Genomic DNA, 17,136 nt, shown 5'->3' with positions numbered 1-17,136 from the left:
AAGGAGATCTTGAACACCTCCATGGTGAAAAATTAAATCAGTTACTACAATAACTGCAGGCAAGGGGGGTGGGCAGGTTGTGCAGAAAGACAGTAAATTTCTTGTGAATTTCTTTCATTGTTGGGAACTTTCCATGACTTCCAGAGAACTATGGCAATTACGTAGCACAGGATGTCAGGAATGACATCAAAATGACCAAGTCAAGTGGGCTGTGTGACTGGGAATTTAAACCCATGCATTACTTACATTGATGGATAACTCTTTAGAGGAATGAGCATTTTGTTATGGTGATTCACCAGCTAGCAGCTGGATGCTTTTCCCAAAATATTCAGAAATATTCATCTTGCTAAGTGCAGCCAACAGCTTGTGCTGTTTGGGTAATATTAATGTATTAATGTAAAAGTGTGTTATATTTTGTGAGTTCTTAGTTTCTAGACAATGCGGGCCAAAGCCACATCCTTTTTTCAACAGCACAAAGTAGTTGAAAAGGCAGAGAGTAGCTAGGTAGGAATCCCACTTACACAGGAGGTGTCCCTTGGTAACAGACAACCACCACAGCAGCTCGATTTCAGCTTTTCTCCAGTGCCAAATCAGTTGAAATTTCTGAGCAAAACAGGAGTTGGAAATTGGTTTTTGCTTCTGAGACACTCCCAGCTGTCAACAGTCCACCAAGAAGGTGGGTAGCAGCATATGAATGAGGGCAGTGCTGCAGCTTGGATTCTGTTTGATGTTCGTGCTGCTCTGACTCAGTGTGATCTGGATTTCAGCACAGCTGAGGTGGAGTTTGACGCCTGAGGATGGAACTCCCTGGCTGCCACCCACCTGTAGCAGCAGCAGCTGCAGCTGGAATCAGGTACAAATCAAATTCAGGCTTTCTTCATGGCCAATTTTGTGCCAGTCTCTTATTCTATTTCATTAATTTCCAATTTGTCCTGCCCCACCTATGGGTGCTATTTGCCAATACAGTAAAAAGAAAATACTGTATAAAGCAAAGCACGTACACACAAAGTAACAGAAGTCCAGTTTCTCATTTTCAGATCTCTAACATAATGTTCCATTTCTCCTTGCCTTTCTTGCTCATTTTATGACTCTTTCCCATCTCAATTTCTCTCTGCAGTCATTGATTACTGATGTAATATTTCCCATATCAAATTCAGGGCTATAAAAATAGGCTACAGTGCAGAAAGTATTTTAGACAGAGGCTGGTTTAGTTGAGTTAGTGAGGTTATGTGTTGGAGAATAGTGACACATTCATTTATTTATCTGCAGGGAATTGTTAGTGAAGTTTCTTGTTTATGCCCTCTCAGTCTCTCTCCTGATTCATTCTCACCTGTTTTGAGAGACTGCTGTGACCGTGTAGAAATGTAATGTGACCTAAGCAGCTCAAATTCATTAGGACATGAGGATCATCAAGCAAGAGGTCTAGCAGAGGCATTTTAAATGAGGATGTAATATGGGTAGCTTTTTACTTTTAAGAAAGTGTGAAAGTATGAGTTACATTTTCATTAAGTTAAGGCAGTGAGGTCTTCAGCATGATTGGTGTACCTGCTGTACAGACAGCGCTGTGAAATAAGCCAGAAGCAGCATTCTTCCCACTGCTTCCTCCTGCTTTTATTGATTTAACTGAGGCTCTGGGGTATCTGATCCTATCCTGATGCCTGAAGATTTATTCATATAACTCCCCATGCATCAGCATGATATTATACCAGTCGTTCTCTGGAGAAAATAATTAAGTGAATTACTAACGCATAAAATGCTCAAGTTAAAATACTTAAATATTCCATTTGATGCAGTTATATATAGCTTAATGTAATAAGTGCTGTATCCTCTTAGAGTGCCATGGCTTTAATCTCTATTAAATGGAATATTAATTACCAGTTGATTCCAATTTTGTCAAGGTTGCTTTGTTGTTGTATTCTTCAACAAGACCAGAAGGTGAAAAAGGACTAACCTGTATATAAATTAAAAGTAATCAACAGAGGTCAGAGCAATGGTGTCATTACTTTGGGGTTGCAGTTATAAATACTTTGCTATCACAGAGTTTTTAAAATGAGACAGAAACTTGATCTGTTGACTTGTAAGAGAAGTTGCTCGTGGGGATGGCAGGGTAGTTCATGCTATGGGCAGGTATTGCAAGAAAGGGAGAGTAACCAAACACAACCAGTGGTGGAGTTCAGCCTTTCACTGAAGGAACTGCTGTGAAAATGCAATTCCAGAGCAGCTCCATGGAGCACTCAGCAATGAGTGGATGCACATGAATTTCCCAGTATCCTGCTCAAAAAGCCATCAAATAGCTTCCAAATGAGTGTAAGCTGCTCAGAGCTGCAACAGTTAATTCTTTTTCTGATCACCTTTTTCATTTTTGCTTTGTCTGTTAGAAAGCCTAATCCATTGACATTGGACATGAAAGATTGTTTAATTTTTTGGGGAAAAAAAAGAAAATATTTTTTAGTCCTAAAGTTGCTTAGATTTCACTTGTAGTAAAACAAAATGTGTGGGTTTCTCTATATCGTTTTAAAGAAAACAAAGATCTGTAATATTTTGCAGCATTTTATCTTATTTACATCAAATGTTTTCTTCTGCAGATACAGTTTTGTTTGTCTGGGAAATAGAGCTATTAGTCCCAGATTTTAAGCATGTTTTAGTTTTTTCTAAATGTTTGCCTTTTTGTCTTGTTTCACTATGGAAACAAGCATTTTAGCCCAACAAATTCATAGTGAAAATACAGCTGAAATTCACCTTTTTTTTTTTTTCAAACCACATAAATATGTGTTTATGTATTCTGCTTCTATTGAAACCAGTTGCCTCTAAACACAAAATCCACTTCAAGGGCCAGATCCTAATAAGGATTCATCCATCTTCATGATTCCTGCTCCATCCCTTTCCCTTGATACAGCTGTTATATAAATGTCAGTGTGTTGTGCTGGAAATTGAACACTGGCAGTGGAGGAGAGGCACATGAAGAGGAGGAGGAGGAGGAGGAAGGATTGTTCCAGCAGAGTGCTGTCTGTGTGTTTGGGTGGTGCAGGTGCCCACTTCATTCCCTGCATCCTTTCAGCACCAGGAGTTCAGCTCAGTGCTGGCTAATTCCAGGAACTGAGACTGTATCTAAATGCAAATCTCATCCTTTGGAACCACTTTCCTTTGGGTCCTAGTAAGAAAATTCAGTTTTGCTGTCTCTGTTCCTGTGTATTGTTAGCTGGGAGCTCACCCACCCATAGCCCATCAATGCCTGGGCACCTACTCCAGCATCTCAGGTTTTTATGCTTTGGCTCAGAGTGAAATGATAGATAGATTAAGTTTTGCTCTTGTTGATTCACACTCCCACTTTACCTGCTCTCCATGTAACAGAGGTTTTGATCAGGATCTCTGTTACAGCAGTTTTTCAGCCCCGCTGTTTAGCAGTTCTGCACCAAGTTTGGTTCATCTTTCAAGCAGCTTTTGCATCCTTCTGCCTGTCCCCCTCCCTGATATTTTTCTCACTTTGATGCTAATGAGGGGCCAGAGAATCCAAAAGCCAATTAACATTTCTGGTCATAGATGTGCAAACGTAAGGAGAAAATTGCTCTGCCAGTGTTGATCTGAAGTGTAGAAAGTAGAGATGCATTGCCAAGGTATCTTTCATCTGAATAAAAAGGAGGATTTTTTTCAGGAGCTGCTGCTGCTTTTTCCTGCACTATTTCTCATCAGCATATTAAACCTCTTCTTCACAGGCTTTGCTCAGCTGCTGCTGAACAGCATTCTAGGTTGTGTAAATTCATGGGAGTGTGGTTTGGGGAAGAGTTGGCAAAATGAAGCTGTAAATTGTTGGGAAGTGTTTAAATTGAGAACAGTGTTGCAAGTTTCCCATGGAGATTTAGGTCTGATTAACTTAACAGAACTGAAATATATTTTTCAATTTATATTCAAATAATGTTCATTGCTATTTTCTTTAATATGAACTTTTAAGATCTCCAAGGGGAACATTTCTCCACAGATAGCTGTCTTCTTTACAATAAACCCCCATATTGCCATTGACCTTGAGTATTTTCAGGAGAGAAGAGGAGGCAAATAAGGGCAATTTCAGCCCTTGTTTATCAGTCTTCTCTGAATGTGCCAAATGTCACAGCTGCCCCTGACTTTGCATGGTCTGAAGTCCGGATATAACATTTGTTTTGATGGTATTAGGAAATGACAGTTAATGTGTTTCAGTCATTCAGGAATATAATGTAATACTATAAAAGTGATTCTAGGGTGAGTAAATTTAGCTGTTGTGTAGGTTCTCCTGTCTATAATCCTGATCTTAAAACTTTCCAGGGCCTCAACTTTGGGGTGCTTCAATTAGCGGTTTGTGGTCAGAAATGTGTTCCTACCCATGAAAATGATTTCATAGAATCATAGAATATCCTCAGTTGGAAGGGGCCCACCAGGATTATCAAGGGTCCAACATTTTTGGAAGAATGTATGGAGTTGTTTTTGTAATTCTCATTGGAAGAAAACCAGGAGGATTTAGGAGATGGCACATTGGAAGGATTAGTAATTCATTCAATGTTGTTAAGGGAAATTGGAGCAACCAAGGCAAGGGGAAGGTCAGGGCACTGCTTGTTCATGAATTGGTAGGGAGCTTAAAGAACAAGTTCTGTGACTGGGAAGGACTAGAAAGAAGTCAAATATTGGAGTTATTTGAGGCTTTGTACACTGATTGATACATTATTATATTATCTGCCTAGGGTAATGGTGAAAAGCAGGGTGTCAATACATAGTAATGCCATAAATTTATATAAATTAGGCAATTTTAGAAAAGACTACTAAGAGCTCTAGGAGAATGTAATAGAACTTGGTAATAAGATGTCAGATTAAATTCAATTTAGATAAGTGCATTGGAATTAAAGTATAAATCACTTCAGTGTGTGCAGTTCTAAATCAGTCCTTAAGAAAATGGCTTGATATTATATTGGAATATTTGAAAAACACTACTTTGATTATGTAGGTAAAGATTATAATAAAAAGTGTGACAAAGGCATAGGTATTTTAAAATTGTATGGGCTCTTTTATTGCACTTCTTCATTCCTGGTCATTGATTATAATGGTTCTATAAAGTGTTCCAGGTACATGGGGTTGTGCCAGACTCCAGTGGCTTGGTAAAAGCACAGAAATCCCATTCACACTGGTGGCTCTGGTATCTGGCTTGTAGATTTAAAACTAGAGCTTTAGATAGTAATGTAGATTTCTTATTTTTTCTCCCCAAAAAGAAGGTTCTTGTATTTAAGTTCTGCTGATGAGTGGGTTTTTGAGTTTCATTGAATCTAGCTGAGCTTGGGAGGTTATTTCCATAAAGGTGTGCAAGATCCAAAGTGTCAAATTCCATGAGCAGGGTGTACCCTTACAGGTAAATGGTAATACTGTGAGCATCATTTTTCACTTTCCATAATGAAATGATGGCTGTATTAATCTCTCTGAGTGTTTAAATATAACAGCCCTAAACAGAAACCTAGTTGGGAAATCTGATGAAAATCAGCCTTTCCCAGCCTTGTTTAATTCTGCTGTTTTCCTGAAAGCCCTGGAAACTGTGGTTGAGATGGTGAGAGCAAGATTATCACCTGCAAGACTGAGACTGTGTGTTTGAATAAAGAAAATTCTGATGAAAATTCCTCATTGTGGCTGCAATCTGCAGTAAGACCACTTGTGACTAAATAATTGCAGATTTGACCATAAGTCTTTTCTGAATTCTCTACTAATCCATAGAAGAGCTGATTGCACGTTGAATTTTTTCTGACAATTTCTCCATTGTTTTATCAATCCCTGCCCTCTGTGTAGAAGTCTTGAAGAGAACTTGTGCTCTCTGTAACTTTGCAGCAGTCCTCGTGTTGTCCTTGTAGTTCTTGCTCAGTGTGAAATATTCCCTTTCAGAATTAGTTTATAATTGAGCTCCTGTAAGATCACTCACCTTGTCACCTGTTAATGTGAGAAGTTCTGTATTTTAGAGAGAGGACATTGATCACTTCATTTCTGTGTTAATAATAACAACTACTGTCAAATTATCATGGATAAAGGATGTCTCTTTTTTTTTTTTTCATTACTGGCAAGAGAAGTATGCTTAGTCACTGCAGTTAATTTTGGTTATGGTTACAGAGCCTTATAGTGAGTAATTTCAGTCTCTATTTTTGGTTGTCTCTGGAGATTTAAAAAAATTTAGAACAGTTTTTAAAGCAAGGTTTTGATGTCATCTTTAATGACATTGGTTGCCTTTTTCACATAATTTTGATGAAATCCTTTGCTTTTGTACTTTGTTTCACCAGTACAGCTAAATCTGTCACTCACTCCCAAATAATCCAAGCCCAACTTGCTTTGCAGCTCAGAGGATTAATATAGACTGCTCAGTGTTACATGCTTTAATACTATCTGGGGAAAAAACCCGTTTCCTCACTATCTGTTTCCAGAAGCATTAAAATGTTTTACAATTTCAGTCCTTATACTTTGTCTTCGACAGCTCTGTTGTAAAACTGTGGAAGCAATAAATCCTTTCTATCTTTAATTGAATCCTTTGATATCACTCTTCAGGGCAGCCTGGGCTTTGCAGTTATTTGCACATATTCAGTAGGAAAGTCTGTTCTTGTAGCTTTTATTCCTTGTCCTTCAACATTGTTGAATCTCGTGGCCACAGATGTTTTTCATCTTGTGTGGTTCCTGTTTGTGCCCTTTCTCTTTGCTGCTCAGAGCTCGTGTTGGCTCCTTTTTTTCCTTTAAACTCCTTGAACATAATACTGGGGCTGTTCAAACCAGCTCAGTTGCTGTCCTTGCCAGCTCTAGCATTTAGCCCTGGCTGTGTGCAGATGGAAGCAGCCTTAGTCGTGTGGCCAGAGCCCTGTCCTGGCCCTGCAGGGAGGGATGAGCCCCGGGGAGGCTGCACAGGGAGCAGAGCCCTGCCCGGGGCTGTGCCTTCATCTCTGCAGTCTGCTGCTTCCACTCTGTGTGGTCCTCCACACTCACTGCCTGGAATTGGGTTTTTTCCCAGCTTCAAACAGATTCAGAGCTGTTCTGCAGGGAAATATTGCCAGTTCAGCGTCTTGAAAAAAAATGTGCATTTTTCTGAGTTTCTTAGGAAAACCTTGTGTTTTAGAGATAAGAATAGTTCAACTTTTGCACCCAAAAAGTGTTTGCAAATGATAACAGTTGTCTGAAACATTAGGCTTAAGAGGTTTCTCTATTGTGTTGTTTCTTTTTTAAAAAATGAAGCTAGGGCTGCTATGCAAAATATGGCATGTGCACGATATCCTGCTTTGGAGACTTTATAACACTACTGTGTAGGCAGGAAAGGGATTTCTTTCCCTTTGCAATCTCTTTTAGTTTGATTTTTTTAGGTAGCAGAGAAATGTAGCTCAATTCCTAACCAAAACACTCTGCTGTACCAACATTGTTCATATGGTTATTGAATTTTTTATATTGTATAAAACCTTGAGCAATATCTTCGCTATTCACATGCTGCTTATTCTTTGCAAATTTTTTCCTTGTACAAAACAAAAAGCCAACACAAAAACCTCCTCTAGAACACTGTAAGAAATAAAGTATAGTAAAGTAAAGTAGCCAGTAACTGGGATGGATATGACTGCACTGAGAAAAGGATGCCATGCTCCTTTAGGAATTATCTTGTTTATATTGCTTTTAAGTCACTGAACATGTTCATGGTGAAATATAGACTTATATTTACAGAACTCTGAACAGTGTCTAACTGAGTTTCAGACTTATGTAGTTAATAAAAGAACCTATTCTCTTCAGACAGCCTTGAATTCTTATTAAATGTATAAGTTTCATTTTAGACAGCAGGTTTCTACATACTGGAAGCCCCAGGCTAAAGGAAAAAGCAAAGGGAACTTGTACATGTTTGTAACTACAGTGCAGAAGGGAAAATTCCTGTTTCTGCTGCTAGGGCTCCAACCAGTTTATTTGTAAGTTGGGTCTTTTTCTCTTTAAGAAGGGCAGGTAAAAATACAACTTATAGAGAAAGTAGTTTAATTTCTGTTGCTCTCAAGGAGCTAATGTACTTTTAATTAGAAAAAGGCATTGAAGGCAGGTGGGAAAGGGGAAAAATTGTTGTTTCTTAATGAAAAATTTTCTCTGTCCTGCAGAAAGAGCAATAGATATCCTACTGAGAATTTTTACTAGAATTAATGGAACTAGTGGTAGAAATGATGCTGTAAGGAATGAGAAAACAAGGCCTGAATTAATAAAGCATTACAGTACAGTTCCATGCAGTAAGTGCAGAAAATTAGTGTTTTTCACAGTCTGAAAACAAAAGCAAAGAGAAGTCATGCAACTTGAATATGGCATACTTTTTCTGTTACTGTCAAATTGTTAATTCTTGACACTGTCTTAGACCACAATTAGAAAACAGATTTTTTTTAAAGCTTAGAGGTGTCATTGACATATTTGGGATAAAAGGCCATGTAGACAACATTGTCTAATTTGAAAGGGAGACCTGAATCAAATGAAATAACACATTAAAAGCTGCATTTTAGGTATGGTGATCTTCACAGCCATGCCACTGTACTTGTAAAACCTACAAAAATCAGACATTTTTTCTGTAACTTGGTTTCAGTATTTCACTGAAAAGATATTCTCATAACTGAATGGCTGCTGTGAGCTTTGCCATCCAATGTAATTGCTTCCATTTCCAGGCAAAATGGCTCTCCTGAATTCTGCTTTGGGTTTTGAGTTTGTTTTATTTTGCTTAGTAGAAGGCCAAAAATGCTCCCTCATGGAGGCAATCCCATACAGCAGAAGGTGAGAGGGCATTTGGAAGTGGATGTTTGAAAACTGCTGATCTCACCTGCTGATGGGTGGGAGAAGTGAAGCAAATTGCACACCAGGCAAGGAGGAAATGCTTGTGTGTCACTGGCACGTCTGCCTGAGGCTGGGTCCTTCCAGGTGCCCAACTCAGCACCGATTCCTGGAGCAGCTGCTGCTGTGAATAAACATGTGTGAGAGTATTTATCCAGAATGCAAAGCTTAAAAAGCGTTTTGGAACCATATCAGTGACATATGGCACAGCAGTTGAAATGAGTGGAATCACGCTCTGGTGCAGACTTTACAGACAACAGCAGGAGAAGCAAAACTCAGGAAAGGTGCAGAGCATTACGGGGTGATTTACAGAGGAACTGGGTGTGACAATGCCAGTCAGTCTAAAAAAATTAACAGTTAAAACACACACAAGTTAAAACAGTGGAACAGGTTCTCCTCAGAGTGAAATGATGAAGACAACAGACGAATGTAGGAGGAATAAAATAAATCAGCTGTTAACTGTTCTCAAAAGTGCTATCTTTGAAAGCACTTTTAAAAGGGAATAAAATTGCTTTTTAGATTTCTCATCCTTTTAAAGAAGAAATTAAGGTGTCTCTTGAATCTGTACTTAAAATTGAAGTATGTTATCTGTACATTAAAAATGAAGTGTTGCCTGATTCTGTGAGCACCTTCACATTGTGAAAATGGCAGCTGATAGTTGTGAGAACAGGTATTTTTCAACCCTGTTTTTAACAAGAGCAACAAGAAGACTTAACAGCTGTCAGCTCTCAGAATTTGGCCTCCAGTCCAAATGCAAAATTCTGAGAAGGAAATGGGCTTCATGCTGGGAACAGAGAATTGAGAAATATGGGTTAGAGGGTGATGGTTCTGTGTCAAAAACAGTCTGCAGCTTTCTGCCTAGACTTTACAAATGGAAAGCAGCATCTGTATTTGGATTCTGAAGCAAAAAAGAGCACAGCATAAATAGTCCTGATACAAGATGCTTAATATGTCAGTTCACCCAAGCAAATGATCCCATAATCTCTTCCAAATCCTCACAGAATGTTTCTGACCTTATCTCCTCCCTATTTCTACAAAAACTAGTGCTCTTTTTGGTTTTGAATTGCAAACATGGTTTCCTGGGTGTTAAGCAATTGCAGAAGGTGTGAAGTTTTCTGTGTCTGCCTTGCCATGAAGAGACTGTTTGCAGGATTGAAATTTATAATCATGAAACTGAAATTATGATCTAGACTGTGTAGTTCTGGATAAATGTAGAACAAATGAAGAACCTGCAGTGGTGCAAGGCAGACTCAAGGCTTCCCCAAGGCTCAGAATGAGTTTTTTGCTAAGGTCTCATTTACTTCAGGAGTAATGAGAGTACAGTTCCAGTTTTAAAACAGAAAATGCCATTGCATATGTCTTGAAACAAAACACTGAAAATTGAGTGTTGAGCAGTAATCTGCTTTTTTGTTCTATCTCCTAATCTCACAAGTTGATAATTACTTTGTAATAGCTGCCAAATCATTAAGGAGTGGAATATATTTACCTACCTGTGCTGATAAATGGTAAAATCTTTTTATTTTCAATTTTTATCCATCTTAGCAAATGTATAACTGCATAAAAGATTTTGTTGCTATAGCCTAGTGGATGCTTAAAAAACTTGAGGAGATTAAAATTAATTTCTGTATCTTATTCATGTGTAGGTGTTTTGGGGGGTAAATGTCTATTATCTCAGTTTGTTTTCAGTGCAATGTAAGACATCTTGCAGAATTGTGTTACAATCTTGGGTATTTTAGAGAGTATTTCCTCCTGCATCCATTTCATTCTCAGAATAATTAAAAGAGGGAAAAGGTACCAATACTAAGATGCCTTTTGAATGATATTGTAGACTTAGTTTTCAAACAACAACAGAAAATACTTATGCATACATGAAAAAAACTTGGTTTTTATCATCAGAAACGCTGTGGAAATGGCAGTGGATATTACACAGGATGGCCCTCACCTGCTCAGCTCCTTTAGTATGGACAACTCCAGGGGATCCCAGCTGGGTTTCCTGGCTGCAGGTCACACAGGTAAGAGCAGAACTGCTTCTAGAGCCACTTCTTAGCAGCCATTCCCTCTCTGAAGCTGCAGTCAAACTTGGCAGCACTGTGCTCCCAGTCTGTAATATTTGTTTATTCTATTTAAACATCCACATTTGAAAATCACTGGACTTTGTACTTTCTGGGATTTTTTTTTTTTTTTTTTTTCTGCAATTTGCCATTTTAAAGTAGACTTTCAAATCTATGGGCATATTCTGGTGATTTCAGAAAAACATATTGCTGACTAGTTAAAAAGATGGAGTTTTGATCATTGCATGGTGGATGAGGTAAAATGAAGTGTTGTTATGGTATAGAATCTAAATATTTGTGTAGATGTTTCATTTGATAACTGCCATTCTGCTTCAGCTGTTTGTGGGGTTTTTTGCTTGTTTTGCAAGCCAATACAGGGACCCAGGTGTAGCAGGGGAGGCTGAGTTATGTTGCCTGTGGTTTCACAGAACCATATTAATGTTCCTTAATCATTAAAGCAACATGAATTGTGGTCATATATCTTTCAAAACAACTCATGATTATAGCCAGGAATGCATTAAGAAGCTTAAATGTGAATTAAGTACATGAAAAGATTGCTTAGATCTTGCAGGCTCAACTGCATTGTGAGCACTCAGTGGTGGGAAAGGATAATTCTTACAATGCTTTCTGTCTGTGGGTTTTAAAAAGGCTTTATAGGGGGTTATTGTACTTGTCTGCAGGTCTGAAGATTGAAAGAGAGAGAAAAGAAAAATTTTTCCAAGGTCTCTTGGAAAGCAAATGGTGCTGCTGGAGGGAAAACCAATCAATTCAGAGGTCTGGGCCAGTTCTCTGTTCAAGTGCTCTGCTCCCTCCTTTGCTTCCAACTGTTCCTGTTTCCCAAGAAAACAAACATCTCCACTGCAGCTTCCAAGTAGAATGTGGTAAGTGTTCTGAGAAACCTCTGCTAGGAACTTCTACTTTTATTATTTGCTTCTAGCCGCATTACACTCATAACCACAAGCCTACTTTTTTAAACATAGTTGATGCCACTATAATTTCAGTGTTCCTTTTGAAATTGTGTTATTCTGTACTTTTGTATACAAAAATGAAGGCAGTTTACCCCAATTTTCTACATTACAATTCTTAATATTCTGCTTTTAAAAAGAGAGATGTTCCTGGTGCAATATATCTCATAATCTGTTTATATGAATAGAAATTGCATCAAATGCAAAATTAGAGGAATGGCATTAGTTTTACATTAAGTCCTTATTCAGATACAAGTTATTAAAAAAGGGAGGAAAAAAAAGGGAAAAGGGAATTATTTTTCTTTTATTTGTTGACTATACATGAAACTGTTCAGTTTATTTCTGTGAATCCTGCTCTTTGGCCAGTTCCTATAAGTGCCATCATACAAATCTTGGTTTCACCAGGCCTGTCTCCTCAAGACCACCCTGCTCTTAGTCTGGCATTAACAAAGCCTGAGTTTATAGCTAAGCTTTCTGATGGATGCTATGCTGGTTAGACTTGGTTGAAAATCTTTAGACAAAAGATTTCCCCCTCTCTGGTGGAGCTGGAAAACTCATTTTTTTGAGCTGGTTTCAGTCTGTGGGACTGCTGGGGCTCCTCAGGTGAGTCCCTGTGGGACCTGAGCAGTGCCACACACCAGGGCTGCTGTCCTGGGAGCAAGGGGAGCTTGTCTCCCTACTCCAACCCTCTGCTGCTGTCAGCACTATTAGTAAGCCACACAGATCTGTAGCATTTCAAGCAGGATTTAATATGAATAATCATCATCCCACAGGATTTGACTGACATTTTGGTACTGGCTTCTGTGCAGCAGAAATAAGCCTTTAAGAATAAAACGTTTTTTGTATGAAAAGGATACCCATCATATAACTGCAGCAAACCTAATGTGAGGAATGACTCTTGTGCACTAAAATTAGAGATTATGAGGCAGACAAGGTAAGAGCCCAGGGTTCCAGTTCTACACAAGGATTTGCTAAATTGAATAAAAACAAACAGATCTAATTCTGATGCTTTCTAACTTGTGCATGCTCAACTTTAGAAGTCAATAATACTTTTCAAGACAGAATATATGAGCATTATCTGAAATTGAATAGGTGCCTTTGTCTGCTTAGGAGGTTTTTTTTTTTTTGAGACAATGCAATAATATACACAGAGTATCTGGACTTGTTAAAATGTATACTCTTCCCTGAAAAGGGCAAATTAAGTATTTCATATACTTTGAAAATACTAATGCTATATTTTTCTATGAATACATAATAACATGATTTTTACTGACATCCAGATGTTGCCTTTGCTGTCTTTGAAAAACAGATTGTAGTGTGTCCTGCTTGTTAGTTGAGGCCATCTTACTCTGTTTTTATTTCTGAAATCCAAGTATTTTCATATAAATCTAAATCCATAAAATTGATGTAAGAATTACTTTGGTTCCAAGATTACAGTTATTTACATGTGTGCAGACTTGTAATTTTTTTCATCATATTTTTGTTGGTATCCTGTTCCTTGTAATTCCTGGCTAAATCTGTCATTCCCCATCATTTTGTGTGGCCTTTTCAGGGCTGCTGGTTGCTCTGTCTCAAAATTTCCTTTCCATTTTTTTCAGTGCTGTGTATTATCCTGAGACCTGTTCCCTACAGCAAATTTCATTTTTAACATTCTGGTGCAATAAATGGCAATAAAAGAGGGTGAGTTTTCTAACTGTGTAGGAAAACCATGTCATGATGCTTTTTATTGAAGAAAACATTTAAATACTTTGAAAAGGTGTTTTAGTCATCTTGGCAATGTGCAATGTGTAGAAGCTGAGGATATGTGACTCAGGAGAAAATGTGTTGGTACTCATTTAGGGAAAAAACTTGGTTTGTATTCATACAGAGCTTGAGCTGAGACCCAGGGGAGCAAACAGAACTCTCTTCATCACATCTGGGAGGAAATCTGCAGCTGATGTAAATTTTTATAACTCAGTTGATTTCAGAAGAGCAATGCTGATTTTATAGGAGATGAAGTTTTTTGCACAGTGATGGTATTTTCTTTGTTTACTTAAAAATCAACCATGCTTAATATCAGGCAGAGAAGCAAAATCAAGTTCCCTGTCCTGCATCCCTGTCCTCAGCAAAGCTCTTCTGGATTTACACTCACCAGACTGGCATCAGTATCTGCTTCAGCACATGCCAAACACCAAGAGGCATTTTCTGTTTTAGAGGCATTTCTAGTTTTTTGTTCTCTTACTGCTTTGAGCCCCTTTGTTGGATCAAAGCAAGCTGAAAGCTGGGCTAAGCAGATGGTTTGGGGTTTCTGTGAGGAAGGCTGTCCTGGGGAGGCACAGAACCAGCGCAGGGGATTTGCTTGCTTGGGGAGTCCCTGAGCTGAGTTGGGTTGGGTTTGCTTGGGCGCAGGTGACTTCAGCTGGAACAAAGCCAGGCCTGATGTGGAGCAGCCCTAAAGCTGGAACAAAGCCAGGCCTAATGCAGAGCAGCCCTAAAGCTGGAACAAAGCCAGGCCTAATGCAGAGCGGCCCTAAAGCTGGAACAAAGCCAGGCCTAATGTGGAGCAGCCCTAAAGCTGGAACAAAGCCAGGCCTACTGTGGAGCAGCCCTAAAGCTGCCCTTGGCTGCACCAGGTCTGAGATGGCTGTGGGAGAGTGGATAGAGGAGGGAATGTTCCCTTTTCTCCCAGCTGTACAGGGTGCATTCAGCTTCAATGAAAAATTCAGTCTGTGAGTTACAAATTTTGCTTGAGGAGCCAGATTTCTGTTTCCATTTGAGGAGTTCTGTATGCAAGCCTTCCCAAGCATCAGGATGAGAGTATTCTCGAGGGTGTGTTCCTGCTGCTTCAGCTGCACGGGTTTGCAATTCATTAAACCCTGCTGTCTTGCATGGCAATCTCAGTTCCTGCCCAACCCAGTGATGTTCACTTACAAAATGGCAAGTGCAGCCATGTGACAGACCAGCTCCATGAAATTTATCTCAGTTCCTGTGCAGTTTGCCAACTTTACAGGTGTTAAACAACAAACAGTGTCCTTTGAATGGAAGGTCCCTGCTCATGGCATCATCTCCATCATCTCATCTACATCATCTCCACTGCCTCCTCAACCCAAACCATCCATGATTATATGGGTCCATGAATACCAATTAAGAATTTTAGGAGCTCTTCACAGTATTTTTCAATGGTTAAACTGGTTTACCTGTTAAAACTCTAAGTCACAGCATGAGTTTAGTTTATAATGACCCAAAATTCTTGGCTGTATCTAACCCAGGCACCACATTGCTCTCCAGGGAACACCATGAGTGCTGAAATTTGTGAAGAGTTTGGGCAAGTAGTCACCATGTGCAAATGGCTGAATCCCATCACAGCTGAATGGATGATGTGTGTAATACTGGGGGATGATATAGGAAAATATGTCAAATACAAATTTGACATATTTGCAATTTTTTTTTCTCATACCATTTGTATTGTTAAAAAGTGTGTCTCAATTTAGATGCACTCAGCCTGTACTTCTGTTGTTTATTTGAGTGTGAATTGGCACAGTTGGGATAGCTCTACCCTAGGTACAATTAACAGAAGAAGGAATTGGGTGCTTAGAAATTTGAATAAATTACCCCACGAAGGTTGTACAGAAGTGTAATTCCCTGCTGCAAATATTTAGAGACAATCCTGGCCAAGCATCTTCTTTGGTGGTAGAAGATCACCCTTAGAAAAAGGATTAATGTACATTTCAATATTTATTTATGTGCAATTTTAATTTTTAGTTTCAGCACACATCCACAGTTGCTCTCAGTCAAAACATCTGTCTTCATATTAACTCAGAGTACTTCTGATTGTTAAAAAAACAATGTTATGAGATGTGGGGGTAGAATAATTATCTCTCTAATACAGCATTAAGAAATTCTCTGCACGGAGAAAGACAGATTTACATTTGCTTTGTCTTATGTGGGTGTAAGAGATAATGGGAGTATAAATCTCTGTAGGATAATAAAATGTATAATTTAGAGTCTCTGCATAAGATTAATGCCACACAGTTTTTTCTTCTTCCCCCCCTCTTTAAGTAATGAGATTACTATTTTCACTGGTTACAGTTTCATTATCAACCAAAATAATCAACTGACCATAGCATATTTATGGGATTTTTGATCTAAAAATGTAATTCTTAGGGTCATTGTGATTAGGAATAAAATTTCTTCTTAATAATAAATTAGACTTTTAAAATTCAGTTTTTATTTGGTTGCCAGGACTTTTTATTAGTTGTATTTTATGATAGTGTTTTTAGTTTAGGAATTGATCCTTTTTTTGAAATATGGTACCTTGTGATAATGAAGAAGGGGAAATACAAGAAGAAAAAGTAAAATGTAAAGAGGGAATAGGGTTTTTTGGTATCAATATTAGCGCTGGTCCCCATCATGTAATAAAATACAATAATTTTGTGAGATACTTTGTATTATCAAGTCTATTACCAGGTGTTCATGCTTCTAAAAATAAAAGTTATTGTGTTAGTGAACTCTGTGCAGAGAGGCTGAACATCAGGAGCCTCTCAGAGCCCTTTGTAAGAAATGTTGGAAGGCAGTGGAATTAAGGGGTTGCTTCCTAGTCCAGGTCATCTCGAGTGCTTTGGCATTTCCCCTCATTTTCTGTTTCAGTTTACCCAGTGAACACGAGGGTCACGGTGCAGAGCTGCTGCAGGTCCCAGGTGGTTTGGCAGAAATGTGTGATGGGATGCTGTTCCCTCATTTTGCTGCAGGGAGTTCATGTTCAGCATAATTGTTCCAGTAAAACCTCATCCTGTTCTTATTTATCAGCTTCCAAGCATTGCTTCTCATTGCATGAGACTTCCCTCAGACAAATGGTTCCTGTGAACATTTTGTCTTTTGAATCTTTGGATTACTTACTGTCTAATTTCATTTTAATGCTTAGCAATTGAATTAGATCCATTTTCTTTTATTTTTTTTTTCCTTTTTGAGGCTAAACTTTCACATTCAATCTATAATTAAACCTAATCTGGAATTTTGGTTTTATTTTGGAGTTGAAGATAATTTCCTTTGCCAGGAAGCCATTTAGGGATACCCCTTCTATACATTTTACATGCCTTTTATATGTTCATTTAAACTACTCAAATGAAAGAAAAGCTCCAGTATTCTCTGGAATTCAATGGCATTTAAACCTTTCTTGTTCACACCATGTGATGTGTACTGTAGTACCCTGTCCTTAAAATCTTTTCCCATAAACTCAGACTTCATGCTATTTATTTTTAGAACCTATTAGAGAAGTGCTTCTTAAATATCCTTCAGCAGAGGTGGGTGTGTGAAACATGCTGCAA

At 38.5% G+C, this 17,136-nt stretch overlaps 1 long non-coding RNA gene across 1 annotated transcript; it reads left to right on the top strand.

The window, feature by feature from the left end:
* The first annotated feature begins 2,952 nt into the window (after positions 1-2,952).
* On the top strand, positions 2,953-16,383 carry LOC113459338 (uncharacterized). The gene is made up of 4 exons (XR_012582921.1): positions 2,953-3,154; positions 10,714-10,829; positions 11,549-11,749; positions 13,432-16,383. It is a non-coding gene; the product is annotated as an uncharacterized LOC113459338 (long non-coding RNA).
* The last annotated feature ends 753 nt before the right edge of the window (positions 16,384-17,136 follow it).

This window comes from Zonotrichia albicollis, chromosome 16 (genome assembly GCF_047830755.1).
Source record: "Zonotrichia albicollis isolate bZonAlb1 chromosome 16, bZonAlb1.hap1, whole genome shotgun sequence".
NCBI lineage: Eukaryota > Metazoa > Chordata > Aves > Passeriformes > Passerellidae > Zonotrichia > Zonotrichia albicollis.
Note: the sequence above shows the minus strand (reverse complement) of the source record. Positions and strands in the feature narration are given on the sequence as shown.